This window comes from Lytechinus variegatus, chromosome 11, assembly GCF_018143015.1.
Source record: "Lytechinus variegatus isolate NC3 chromosome 11, Lvar_3.0, whole genome shotgun sequence".
NCBI lineage: Eukaryota > Metazoa > Echinodermata > Echinoidea > Temnopleuroida > Toxopneustidae > Lytechinus > Lytechinus variegatus.
Window position 1 is genome coordinate 24,753,217 of NC_054750.1, and position 15,409 is coordinate 24,768,625.

Here is a 15,409-nt window from a genome sequence, read left to right on the forward strand (position 1 = left end):
AGACTAGTCATTGATATAATAACTTCTTTGCAAAACCTAATGATGTATTCCTCGCCTAAACAGTGCGTCCCAGGAAAGGGAAACCGGGATTTCACTGTGTTTTTTTTCTTTCATTTGAATTATCCTATTATTCAATTATTCTAATTCATTTTGATACCAAATTTGAGACAAACACGTCACGCATTAATGAGCAAGACGAGTTTAAAATTTCAATGTCAAACCAGGTTGCGCAGAAAATTGCACATGATTGGTTTGTGATACGACAACCGTATTCTTTGTTAAAATGTTACTAATCCCTTAAATTAGAGCGGATTCAGATTCACACGATAATTTCTGTGCGAATCGTTTCTGAAGTACCTCAATATTTATTGTTTGCAATCTGACACGCCTGCCACGAATTGCTGAGCTGTTGATTTCAAATGAGACATGAGATTCCAATCATGCAAGGAGTTTTATAGTAAAACACAATGTAATAATTGTGAAGTCTATCTCTGAAAATTGGTTTCCCTTTTTGTGGAACGCACTTCATAATTTTGTTTATTATGATGTACATATGAAACCCTCACATTGTCAATTTCGTCGAATGTAGACCCTAACAATTTTCTCAAAGACCAAAAAAAAACAGTCGGTTTTAAAACCAGCATGATACCTTGAATATCTTTACAAGCTTGATACCTTTACAAGATTTGCTTTTAGTGGACCCCCCCCCCCCATTTCTATTTATGCTAAGTTTTGTACTTTTTTTTCTTTACGAAGTAAGAATGTTCATCTGTAAATTGTATCTGATTTATATTACTTTGTATTATTTTTAATGGAAATGGAATAAAGAATTGAATTGAATTAAAAAAATATTTATGGAGACTGATACTTTTATTTTATGTATAATCTTAAGATAACAAATCCTTGAAGTATGAAATGCGAATGATTTATTACAAATTCTTATTAGTTATATTCTTTGATTCGTGGAGGATGTATTTAAGTCGCCACCAGCACCTAAACAAATTATCCAACTTTATCCAAAAGTGATAAAGGTTTTCGTTTTTGCATTACTTTTGTTTTCCCCTTACTTCTACCTAGCTTCCTTAGTTCCCATTCCCCATTCTCCTTCTCTGCCCCCCCCCCCCTCCTCTTCTCTCTCGCCCCCTCCTTCTCTCTCCCTCGCTTTCTTCCCTCCTCTTTCCTTCTTGATTTTTCTCCCTCTTTATTGTTGAAGGTGTTGGCGTAGGTGTTGTTAGAGTAGAAAATTACTATGATGGCAATGATGATGATGATGTTGATGATGGTATGATGATGGTAATGGTAATGATGATGATGATGATGATGACGACGATGATGATGATGATGATGATGATGCTGATGATGTTGATGGTGGTAATGATCAGTGGCGGACCGTGACCCCAGGAGACAAAGCATTGGGGGCACGGCATTGTTCACAAACAATGCAGTGCCCCCCCCCCCCCGATGCTTTGTCTCCTCCGGGTCACGGTCCGCTACTGGTAATGATGATGATGATAACGATGATGATGATGATGGTAATGATGATGATGATGATGATGATGATGATGATGATTGTGGCGTGTGATACGTCGAAACAAGGCAATCTGCAATTTAATAACAGAATAAACAATACTTGTATAAGCTGAATTGACAACATGTCATGACACATAAAAATGTCTACAGGTTTCCAAACAGGCATAACGTCGACTTGCATTCCAACATAAATTAGTCAACAACTAAGATCGACCTTGACATGTTCATATCAAGGTCATACTGTAAATATCATGTATTGACTAATGCAGGCCAAATCGTGGTTTTGGGAACCAAACTGAATGGAGGTGGAAATAGGGAACCGTGCGTGTGACTGAATAAAGCGCTGCTGTATGAAGTGAACGGTGGTTCCCAATATCACGATAATGCCCTAACACACCCTAAATTCACCTTATTGTAAAGCAATTTTCATGTTAAAAGAAATCAACTACGAATTTGAATGCGTTCCTGTTTACTTCTTGATGTTCGCATAGCTTATGACAATGCATACATCACGTGCCCGAAGCACTGATCTCTCCCCTACCTGGATGGGAACAATAACGCTGATTGGCCTATTCCGTGTTGAAGCACCGGAAGTTGGTACCTCCGCACGCCGAGTTCCCCCAAAAAAGCCAAAATCGGAGTAGAGTCTGGTACACGGCAATAGTGTCAATTCTTAATTATACTTACCAAATCAACTCTTATAACAGCACTTTTCAATGTGAATTTATACCTGATACAAAGTTTAAGATGTCGTCCTGTGCCACGTATAATTGCACTTATTGTGACGACCGTGGAAACAGAGAAAATGGGATTACTTTTCACAGATAAGACAAGCTGGTGAACTGCATAGTTGTAGACTTTATGTAGTCCCATGTGCTCAAATACATGTGTGGTAATTCTAAATTACCAGAGCAAGTTTCCAAAACTTTAAAACTCCGGGGGGGGGGGGTTATCGATTGTTGTGATTTCTCTGGAAGCGTGATGAATTCAAACCATGATTCAAATGAATATTCAGTTTATTAATATTCACAAATGTCACCAAGTTTTATGAGTTTATCAATCATGTTTGGACAGAAGAATATCACGACTGAGACACGAAAATACTGACCGTGTATAGCATGTATTGTGAAACTTAAGTTAAGACTGAAAATCTGCCGTTTCGGAGGAGTTAAAAAAATATTTTTTGCAAGCATAGATCCTGACCGAAATAGACTGATTTTTGGGACAAGGACTGGATCTACAAGGTATTCTGAAAATTATTTATCTTTTATTTGTGAAAATTACAAGCTATAGGTACATGTACGGTATAGGACTAGGACTTTAGGGGGCTTACGTAACTTGTGGCGTGTGAATTTGTGATATTTCTCTGTCAACAATAGATCGAATTATTTTTTCCAAGAACTCTTTTTTTTAAGTACGTAAAAAAGACATTAAGCTACAGAGACGGATTAACAGACTTCAGAAATTTCACAGAACTTATTTTGAGATGCCGAATGTCTTCAAAGAAAAAATGTCTCGGTGGAGCAAAAAAAGGGGGGGGGGTTATCAACCAGAAATTTAGGGGTGACGCAATAAAAATAATCTGACAAGCAAAAAAAGGTTATCGACCCAAAATTTAGGAAGGGATGCAAAACAAAAGAAATAATCTGACAAGCATCAAAAAAGGGTTATCAACCAGAATTTCAGGGCGGACCACAACGATTTTAGGGGGGTCCACCTGAATTTAAAGGGGATGCAGGAAAAAAATTGACAAGCAAAAAGAACAAAAAAAAGTTGTCAACATAAATTTTGGGGGGTCTGTCCCCCACCTAAAATTTAGGGGTACAGGACCCCCCCCCCCGCTTCCGCTGCCTACAGTGTATATGAACAAACTGGGTAGAGGATAATTGAAGAGGTTATGCTTGTTGATTTTTTTTCTTTTTATTCAAATCAAGTTTTTGTTGGGTGTGGACTTGTTCTTTAAAGGGCGAGTCCACCTCATGAAAATGATTATTTGAATAGAGAGAAAAACACACAATAATGCTCAAAATTTAATCAAAATCAGAAATAAAATATGAAAGTTACATTTTCAACGTTTGAAAACGATGAATTTTTCGGTGTTACACTTGTTTGATTTTTTTTGGGGGGGTGGGGTAGACTTAAATTAAAGGGGGGGTTCAAGCCCAGTGTTATAAGCCTTCATAACCTAGAAAGTCCTCGCCATATCGATCCTAAGATGGTTATTTGGAAAACCTCCAAAATACCCCTATACAAATCAAGGATTTCATCCATTCTTCCGTAGGTGAGAAAAACACCAACACCTTCAAAATTATGTTTCCGAATTGTATACTGGGAAAGTACCATGGTTTCAAGAAAATTGCGAATTCTGGCACCTTAAATATATGAAGTTTTGTATAAAAAGCAATGAGTGCTTCAGTGTGCAGACAGCTAGCATATCGCTCACAATGCACATGCTAATGGGGCGATCGCGTTCCTTTTGGGGGAACTGGTATGGCGGACAATAGAACTCGCGGGCTTCAAACAAAGGACCCTCCCAGCATATCCAGTTAGGGGAGAGATCAGTGGCCCGAAGGCGTCAAATTCAAGTTGCTTGCCTTTTATACACAACTACCGCCTCGTACGCTTTCTATTCCGTAATGCATGCATGTACACGTATGCAGGGTTTACATTTGCACACATTCACTCGGCCTACATAACTTGGACACTCGGCTTATCCGATAATATAACTTATAAACTTCAAAATAAACAAATAATACTTACGTCATTGGGCTCGTATCACGAAATTAGAGAAATTTAACCACAACTACGGACAAGCGACCCCGGGGGGGGCCACTTACATTGACGAGTGGATACCATGCGCGACCAAAAAAACACGTAAAAAGGATGACCTTTTCACGATAGGGCACGTTACGTACGTAACGTGAAAAGGGTGTCAAAAACACAAAAATAAGGGAAAAAGGGTATCTATTTCGCTAGGAAAATTACGTGTTTAGGGTCGAATTTGCGGTGATGATAAAACAAAATTAAAATGTTTTATAAAGGATGTCCTTTTTGCCCCAACACTACGTGTTTAGAGTCCTATTTGCACGAGGTGTAGAAGGTGGGGTCGTACAAAACCAAAAAGTAAAGCCCCGTAAAGCCGACAATCAAAGGACCCGTAACAATAAAACATTCCTGTACTTGTTTAGGGGTTCATTTCAGGGAATATTTGCCAAGAGTATCGTTTTGTTTCCAATACTTGTTAAGGGTAGGGTTTCACACGCCAATACTTGTTAAGGGGTGCATTTTCAGAATATGGAAATTACGTGTTTAGGGTGCTTTTCGAGACCCCATGGTCGCGCATGGTATCCACTCGTGAATGGAAGTGGCCCCCCCGGGCAAGCGACACGCTTCCCATGACTGGACAAAAAGCAATACGCCCTCAATCGGTAAATTCAAATCTAAATAAAAATCGATTTACAAGTTGAACAAAAACAGTATAAAAACAAATAAGAAATTACTAAACACTTCATCCTGTACACGACAATGATGATGATGATGTTGATGATGATGATGATGATGATGATGATGGTAATGATGATGGTGATGATGATGATGATGGTGATGATGATGACAATGGTGATGGCGAAAACCTGAATGATGTTAATGATGTGAATGGTTATATAAATAGCTGATAAGCACCAATGGCTAATTGACTGAAATATTCTGTAATGATAATGTTGATCATGATGATCATGATGATGATGACGGATTCTTGTATAGAGCCTGAATAAGCTTTCTCAAATATGTCTCAAAAATCCAATGCCTTCAAACATTGTCAAACAGTGCTTAGAATCATGTATATAAATTTATATATATATATATATATATATATATGTGTGTGTATATATATATATATATATATATATATATATAGTAACAAAATATGCTGAAGAAAAATGGTAATGCTTTCAAAGCCAATATATATGTTTTTATGTTTTTATATATTTTTATTATACATATATATACAAAGGCCTGTGTATATAATAGATGGCAGGGGGTCGGGCAATACACCCCCATTGTTCGCGACTTTTAAGAATTTTTTTTCTCATATGCGCCATGTCTGCCTCTCGAAATTCTGGCTTAGGTCTTTACAATTTCATGAGTATTTCTTAAATTTTCACGGCAATGATTTTATAATAATGAATATGATCGTTACCAAAATGCCGAAATCTAAACTGTCTTTTATCTTCACCGAAATTTGTTCAAAGATTCTGTAAATCAAACTTTATCACCGAACAAATTTTTCAGAAATCTAGTAAAAAAAGAAACACCTTTATTTTTAATTGTTATGTTGAGGGTTGAATCTCTGGCATCCCTGAAGTAATATTTCCTGTTTCCTGGTGTATAACTATTTTGAAAACCCCTTTTATTTTCCCGTGCAGGTCCATGACTTCAATAAACCCTCTCGATTGTTTATCTCTCCGGAACAATCGAATTAAAATCAGGAAACCTGGTTTCCTACCAGTCTTTATTACATTTCTATCCAGGATAGAAAAAAATATGAATTTTTTGCGAAAGGTCCAGGTAATTAATCCTTGGTGGCGAACGTCCCTATCAACGGAAAAAGAGGAAAGGAATAGAAGAAGAGCATAAACATGAGATGTAAAGGCCCTCTTTTCAACATGTATTGTCATTTTTTCCATCCATCGATTCATAATTTATTAATCTCTTACAGTCTGAATTAATTGGCTGTTGTACACTTACCATTCTTAACTGAACATAGTGGGTATTCAAAAGGTGTTTGCAAACTGGAAAGATTATATTGGTCAAATAGACTTTTAAATTGATAAAACCAAAGATATTGCCTATTAAAAAAACTATGTAATTTAGAAAGATACAGAATGAGAACAATTCTGATCGATATAAAAAGTTAAAGATTCAGAGGAAACCACAGATGACATTTTGAGCATGCGAGCAACTGCATTTCAACTCTGCATGATGTCATTAAAAGACATTTATTCAACTGGTTCATATTGGCGAAATATCACTTTCATAAAGACATTAAAGAAACGATGTCAGGAAAGTGATTCGTAATTTACAAACAGCTTTATATAAAACACCTACCAGATCTTTGTTTTATATTAAGAAAATACCAAGGGTATCTTATTCATTAATTGTCCTGTCATTATTTACTATAAATAAAACTAGGGCTATGTTGTTACTTTCTATAAGTTTGCAACAATCATTATTTAGTGTATATAATATTACAAACCCAAACTCTAGCTGTCCTGAGTATGATTTTTAGTTTATATCAAATGTCAAACGATCAAATGTCTCCTGTACAAGTATAATCATAATATCACATATTATTTCTTTTGAATTCAACTTTATTCTCTTTATTGGAACAGAAAACTCATCACCAGGGGCGGATCCAGCTTTCGCTAATAGGGGGGGCCGAAAAATATTTTGATCAACATTTTTCTCGATTGGCCGCTACAATCTGGCTTTTTTGTTGGTTTTTCACGGGGTAGTCCTAACTAAAGACTGAAGTTTTAAGTATATGTTAGTTTTTATTGCTATAAACAATAGAAGGTATCTCATGTGGTCTTGATATATAATGCGAGCGCGAAGCGCGAGCTAAAAATCTTTGATATTTTATGTCCTTAGAACTGAAGATTCAGAGCAGTTTTTATAATCATGAACAAAGATAAGTATTCAACTAAACAATGCGAGCGCGAAGCGCGAGCCGAAATTTTATCATATAGTAACGTGAAAAGTGACTCAATTAGGACTGTTTTTAGTGATTATTGAAGAGGATACAAGTATCACCAAATAAATAATGAGAGTGCGAAGCGCGATTCGAAATTTCTGATATTTCGACCTGAAAAAAATGAGTCTAAGCGCGTTTTATTTAAATAAAAAAGCTGTGTATCTCAAACAATTAAATGAGATCGCGAAGCATGAGCTTAATTTTTTGATATACTGACATGATAAAGGAGCATTTTGACAAATTTTGGTAAAAATTTCCAAAGAGCATATAGGTATCTCACAAATTAAATAATGCGAGCGCGCAGCGCGAGCTGAACATTTTGATACACATTAACAATTTGTGTAAATCAAACAAAATAATAAATGCTTGATGTGCTCAAAAATTGTGTGCAAATTGATATCAGAACTGGATATATTGTATATTGGTTTTATATATTAGTGTCATTTAATCTTCTTGAATGGGATTCATTACACAGGCAATGCGATTCCCCTCACCTTTTTTTTGTTTCCTTTCGGGGTCGGGCCGGTCGTTACGAGGCTGTAAATTACACATCATGGGTAAAATACCTCTTTCTTACTTTTCTTTCTGTTTTTCGTAGTTTCTATCAAGGTAAAGAGTAAACTTTTTTCTGCAGGTTGTCAAAAAATAGGGGGGCGGGGCCGGCTCGGCCCCTCCTGGATCCGCGCCTGATCACATTTCAAACAGAGCAAATGATCGATGCTAGGCCAAGGCCACCAAAAGAAGTACTACTAGCTGTTAATATATACATAGAAAAGATGAATTTTAAAAAGGCCTGACGCTGAAATACTACAACGTAAGTCACATTTATCGTGATTCTGCACGGACAGATACATATTGTATGTCTAGGTTTTTTTCTCTCATTCAAAGGGCGACCAATTCCAGTGGCATGTGCCCGAATATACCTCATCAGTTCACCACATATCTGACGGTTGATATTAGTCTGCTGTGCAAACCTCCACTCGAGTAAAGGGTCTGAACTGCAGCCTACTCTTGTCTTGTGTAAATACAGCAAGTTTTGTAAGTGCTTGTCTTTGCGTGGAGACACACTTGCTGATCAAAGTTTCAATCAGGGTCTGTGCATGCAGACTAGGTTGATATAGTGATGCCGATCGAGATTACGGGAGGACACAAGAGAGTGCTCATGACGGTGAACTTCGATCGATCGAGTATTCCTTTTCCAAGATCTAAGCGAAAATGACATCGACGCCTGGGAAGTGCTACATCCAATCCAAATCATTTTCCACCAAGTACCCTCCCACCCTGGAGGTGAAATAAACCCAATAATACTGGAAACCAAGAGTACGTCATCACATCCGGGAGCTACTCATCAAACAAAATTAGGTAGGGTCTGCCATGTATAAAGCTCGCTATATATAACGTCACAATTTTCAGTATGAAGCTATCCTCGTTGATCAAGACAGTTATATACACCGGTCGGTATGTGTTGACTTTCACTTTGTTGGAGAAGACTAATTGTTGAACTCCGGATTTTTACCAGATTTAAGAAATTTCTCGAATTTTGAAGTGCCAAACTTAGGTATGTAGTCTTCTCTGTCTGTATCCGTATTACAAGGAGGTAAATTGATTGTATTGACTGCAATTGGTCGATCAAAATTAACTTTACCAAGTTTTTGTTAACTTGTTAAATATGAGATTCCTCATACACTATATTTGCAATGGTCATTCTAAGCATGTGTTAATAGCTCCATGCTCTAAGACATCGTAGAAATGTTTTATGGAAAATTTCATATTTCATATTTCATATGCTGTATTAATGTATTATATATGAATCAATGAGTTTTAACCTGGGGTTGTCATTTTTTTCAAGCAATCTGCTTATGATGACAATCCTTCTCCTGCAAATTGTAAATGTTAACTAATTTGGTATGAGATCAGTTTTGTTTGTAATGATAATTTTAGTACACTTAGTTATGATTCATGCCAAAAAAGTTCTCAATATACTATGTTTGTTATGTTATGGAAAATGTATTATATACGAATGATGTAATTGCAGAAGTAAATAATAAAATCAAATCAAATCAAATATTCGATGTATTATTAAAAAAAACACATCGAATAAGAAATGTTTTATGGAAAATTTCATATGCGATGTGGGTTTTTTTAATAATAACTAAAAAAAATACACAAATGCGAAATAATAATAACACTTATTATGATTGCTAAATGTTTTACTTTGTTTCTTCATCTTATTGGCCCGAATTCACAAAGGTGGACTAAAGTTATACCCGGGTATAAAACGCGTCATTTGACGTCATTTTAATCCATGGACTAAAGTTAGTACCTAGGTACTAACTTTTGCGATTCACAAAGGTGGACTAAAGTTATACCGGGGTATAAAACGCGTCATTTGACGTCACGATTTAGTCAGCTCTTTGGGGTGGACTAAATCGGTGGATTAAAGTTAGTCCACGGTTTTAACCAATCAGAGAGCAGCATTGCGGTTGCAGAAAAGTTTGCTGCGAAAAAAAGTTTTTTGGACGGAGATGAGATTCGGTGTGATCGGCTTATCTAAAGCTTAAAATTTCACGACTTCGACCGAGATTGTAAGTAAATTACATAATTTATTGGAGCTTAAATCATGACGGAGAATTCAGTTCCATCTGTAACTATCATTGATAGCTTTAACTTTCCAAAAAGTGTACTCGAAAACTTGAAATGGTATCTTAATCATTGTTATCGTCGCGTCTCTAAGCTGCTCAGTCCCAGCCATGTATTTTTGTGTGCGTTCTTGGTTATCAGATGAGCAGTGCAGTGCGAGACGCAATTAGCAGTCACACTCACAGGCGAGGTAGGCGTGATTGAAAGGCCGATACTAGTTATGCCAGGCAGTGATTTTGAGTGATTTTCGATTTTGTGTGATTTTCATGGAATTTTTGTTGTCTACGATACCCCTGCCAACACAATACTGTGCATCGAATTTTGTCTGAAAAGTGAATCAAGACCAAGGAGAGCAGCGATAAAAATAAATAAAAAAAAATTCTAACATTACAAATACAAGAGCCGGTCTAACGTTAGAGTTAGACATTCTACCCTGGGCTGGCTTTGCCTTGGCTTGGATAGATGGCCAGGCTTACCTGGTAGCCATGTTAGAGTTAGTCCTACAACATCGTTGGAGTAAAAAAAAAAATTAATAAGGGTCAACTCGAGTCTAAGGCTAAGCCCTGATTTAAATATTTTTGGAAAAAAATGTTTTAAAAAGATTGGGTTCCACTCACCACTGTTTACTCCAACAGCTGTATATGAACTTAATTTTAATATGACTTTGATTTTACTAAAACTAAGTTTTACTTACCTTCGGCATCGCATTTGCGATCACTTCTAGATTTACGGTGTCGTCAAAACAAAAAATAATGGAAATCCTAGGCCTAATTGAATAATTTGAGTAATTCTAACTGAGGTCTAACTTTGTCTTTGAAAATTCTATCTTTTGGGGGTTATTTTCTCTACCCCACTCTCTTTGTTTCAAGTATTTTTTTTTCACAAGGTGTCCTTCCAATGTTAAATCCACACGAGACCGCACATAACTACAAGTGCATTTGATCTTTAGTTCTAAACATTTGTAGTAGACCGATAAATAGGTTTATTTCTGTCAGAGATATGCTCCCTGAGACTTCATGTGGCTCCGCAGCATCCCCTCTCACAAAAAAATCAGAAAATGTTGAAAGACTCCTTTGAAACAGCGGATTTTATCATTCTACAATTGTACCTGCTTTTTATTTTTTTCTTTGATATAAGGCCTAGTACATTGCAGTATGATTGATGAATAAATATTTTTTCATTCTTTTTTTTTCTTCCATATCAGAAACAGACCATACTCGGCAGATTGTGAGATTGTGATCAATCAAGACGACAAACATGGCTCACATTTTTGAACTGCTGTGCCTTCTTGCAACAGAGTGAGGTATGTCTTATCAATTCATATTGAAAAAAATTAGATATCATTAAAATGGCATTTTGCATTTAGTGTTATTTCTGTGATTTGAATTCATCTTGTAATTGTTAATGTATCATGTATGTTACTTTTCCATTCTTGTCATAGTAATTGACAAAAAGGAAGAGGGGGGGGGGGGGACCTTGCTTGTATGTTATAAGCATATGTGTACTGGTCACTAGCTTTTTTTTAAAGGCTTGTTGATCTCCAATTAATCCTGACATTTTGTTGAATATTTATTTAAAAGAGAGAAAAAAAGCATAGTCAGTCTTATGAATGCCAGGGGGGGGGGTGGATGTAGAATAAAAAGTTTAATGAGACTTTGATGAAGATTCATGAAAATATGTTATTCGAAAGTCACTCGCAAGCAATACCCTCTTTTTGTGTAAACAATGTTCCATAAAATTAGTGCCTTGCCTTCACTATTCAAGCCAATTGAAAGTGATTCAGCATCTCTTAGACGCGCATGGTTTGATCAATGATGATGATCAGCAACAATTGGCAGTTTTCTTTCTTCACATTTACAAGTACATGTAGGTAAATAGAAAAGCTACTCATGACAATTAGACATTTTTATCCTATCTTTTTTTAGGGATTTCTGTATAATCTTTGACATTCTGTTCCTCACTTTAAACACTTTTGAATTAAATGAAATTCAAAGAGTAAATTGCCCATTCATGATGACTCTTAAACACAATCTTTCAACTTCCATGCAGATTCAGCAACACATAGGAAGACCACAGCATGGATTAAGAGACAGGAAGAATCCATTTGAATGCTACAAGGATGAACCTTTCAGAGTGGGCTACCAACAGAGAGAAACGACACATTGCCTGACATGTTACATGTTTTGACAGGACTTTGTTTTTATGCCATTGGTGAGTTTGCATATGCGAACTATAAAGCAGAAGGTAATTGGGGGCTGGTCAAATTATGTTCTATGAAAGCGATTCTCCAGGCCAAAAATAATGAGATTTTTATAAAGAAAAATTCGGCTCGCAAAAACCATCAATATTGGATGGAGAATTATGAATTGATTCAATTTTAAAGTTTTACATTACTTGGGGGAAACAGTTCTGTGTATCCTCATGAATATGCAATATTCACATCCCCACTTGTTCTCTAGTGATTTGAAATTATAATCGTTCATTTTTTTCCTCCAGGAATGTAAAAATGTGGTTGACTGCTGATTATATATTTAAGATAGTTATTGCGAGTTCAGAATAATGTAAGGATCAAGGGTTGGAAGTATCTAGTCATGAAAATTAAGTTTTATGTTTTGCATAGCATGCAGATTTTCCATTAAGTAATTGTCGCCAGAGCAAATATCGTGGAACCCTTGTACATTCATGTATGGAAAATGTGTGGATGTGACATCATCAGGCCACTTCTTGCATATTAATGATAACATGCACATGGTTTACAGAAATAATTAATGCAAAAACCTAATATAATTCATCATCCAAATTGTATGATTTTTGTTTCTGCTTTCAGTCAGGAGTACAGGGGAGGGGGAGTGTTGGGGTATTTCAGAGAAAGGTTTTTGTGGAAATGAAACATGTAACCCTTTGGGTTGCAAATGGGTGGGGATTTTATTTTTCTCTCATTTTTTTACAATGTAGCAACATTTTTTAATACAAATATGTCATTCAAGTGGAAAATTATCATGAAGGATGGTTTATAATCACCCAAAAAGAAATATTGGTATGTCATTCCAGCTTGAGAGAGATATTCTCCATTTTGCATGGATTGTTATTGCAGTAGATTTTTTTTAGTGAATCTAAGAAAAATCTCTTTAATCAGTTCCAGTGCATCATAAACATCAGCTCATAACAGAAGCACAATGTTTGCAAATGTAAATGGTAAAGTATCAATTGGCTTTCATATCAATAAAGCAATTACACAACATCACTTATCATTCATTAACTAAAGGTACCTTTTAGAAGATGCAAGCAGACAAAGCAACTATATCATAGTCATCCGTGTGCAGAATCATCAAAGATTTTTCTGAGGCAATGGCAAGGAGTAACAGTTAATGAAGTGTCCGATGACGAGAAATTCAAACCACCCAGCGACAATTTGATGATTGCTACAGGTTTCCATGAGTCGTAGGTGCTATCGATTGGGGCCATGTCTACATCAGGAGTCCTGATGGGGAACAAGCCCTGTACTTAGCAGGAAGAACAGGTCTTCTGTAAATGTATAGGTTGGTATACACACTCAGTTTTCAATTTGATATTCTCTGTATTCAACACCTACTAGATGTATGTGATAATGAAGAAAACATATATTGGCCCCTACTACATACTGTATTTAATCAAATTTCAATCTTGTTGGTCAAATTTTCTTGTAATTTTATACTCTTTATATGTGAAATAAGACAATTTTAAAGATTTCACAGAAGAAAAATATATAGATAATCTGCTAACTTTCATATTGCAGGAGAAATGAAAAATAGTAAAAAAAAAATGCATTTTGCTCTTCAGGTAAAGGGGGTATTAATTGCTTGATCAATGAAGATATATTTCCAGAAAGAATAACGAAGAGCAAATTTTTTAATATTCATTTTGTTTTGATCCTTATTGCAGGTATCCGTTGCTCCTCTCTTTGATGAATTCCTGCCTGCATTCTGTTGTCAATAGAAAAGGACCATGTGCTTCGGGTATTAAGCATTCCATTGGATTATCTGTGTATGAAAGTGGACACTTGTGATCACAAAATGGTAGCTTAGTTGATAGGATGTATTCATGCATTCCGATTTATCATTAGTGATCAAATGACCATCTTGCTTTTAAAAACCCAAATTCACAACATTTTTCTTGTTTGACAAAAGGTTTGGGATGTGAATTCCAGGAAATAAATGACACACACGATGGGCTAATGTATAAGCAGGGATGTGAGAGGTATAAGCAACATTTTGCTCATGCTTAACTAAGTTTGGCATGAGATGGTCTTGGTCATTCTTATGATTCAAGTCTATTTTTATACCATTTTTTTTAAACAACAATCAATGTTTGAAGCCTCATGATTTCAATATCAAAACCTCTTTGTTAATTAAATGGTCATATTTCTAAGCATATGCAGCTTCCTAATTATCAAATTTAAATTATATAATATCATTTTTGCTGAATATCCTTTTTTTCCCCACCTATTTTCATAGGCACTAAGATACATTTCTGTAGTAAGCACTATATATACATTGCAAGCTATTATCATTTGTTTGATATTACTATTTTATGATAGAATCATCCTTTAATTTCTTTCAGAAATATAATTGCCTAATTACCTGCGATATTCATGCTGTAGCTGTAGAGTTTAAAATCTTGACTAAACTTTTTTTAATCCATTGTTTATCTATTTTTATTCAGAGTTTCTGATGCATTGTTAAGAAAATGTAAACAGTCTATTCAATCTTCGTATCATTATGTAAAGAATTTCAATCTACTTTAAAAAAAAATAATGTACAAAATAAACTGCTCTGTCTACTACACATGTACATATAAGCTTTGATTTTAAAGGTCAAGTCCTCCCCAGAAAGAATTCGATTTGAATTAATAGAAAAAAATCAACCTAGCATAATGCCGAAAATTTCATCAAAAATGGATGTAAAATAGGAACGTTATGACATTTATAAGTTTGGGTTATTTTTCACAACACAGTTATATGTGGAGATCAGTGGCATGCAAATGAGACAGTCAATGATGTCCTTCACTATTTCTTTTGTTTTTGTTGTATGAATTGTACAACATTTCATTTTTTTACAGATTTGACATTGAGGGCCAACTTGACTAAACTAAATGATATTATTAAAATAATGCAAATTCCACATGCTCAGGGAGTGACTAATCTTGGGTTCACTTGACAATGAAGAGAAATTCGAATATTTCATCTAGTAGAATAAAAAGAAATAGTTTGCATACCGACCTGGATGTACATATAAACTGTTATGTGTGGTCAAGCGAAACTTTAAAAATGTCATAATTTAATATCTTTACATCAGATTTTGATGAAATTTTCAGTGTTACACTTGTTTGATTTTTCTCTTTTTATTCAAATCAACTTTGTGGGGGTGGACTTGTCCTTTTATTTTGATATCGTTTTCAAGTAATTGTGTCAGGAGAAAACAAAACTGAAATTCTTTTATCAATTCTGTC

General features: G+C 35.4%; 1 long non-coding RNA gene across 1 annotated transcript; it reads left to right on the forward strand.

The window, feature by feature from the left end:
* The first annotated feature begins 9,541 nt into the window (after positions 1-9,541).
* Positions 9,542-14,248, forward strand: LOC121424300. The gene is made up of 5 exons (XR_005971358.1): positions 9,542-9,867; positions 11,127-11,225; positions 11,972-12,133; positions 13,188-13,461; positions 13,844-14,248. It is a non-coding gene; the product is annotated as an uncharacterized LOC121424300 (long non-coding RNA).
* The last annotated feature ends 1,161 nt before the right edge of the window (positions 14,249-15,409 follow it).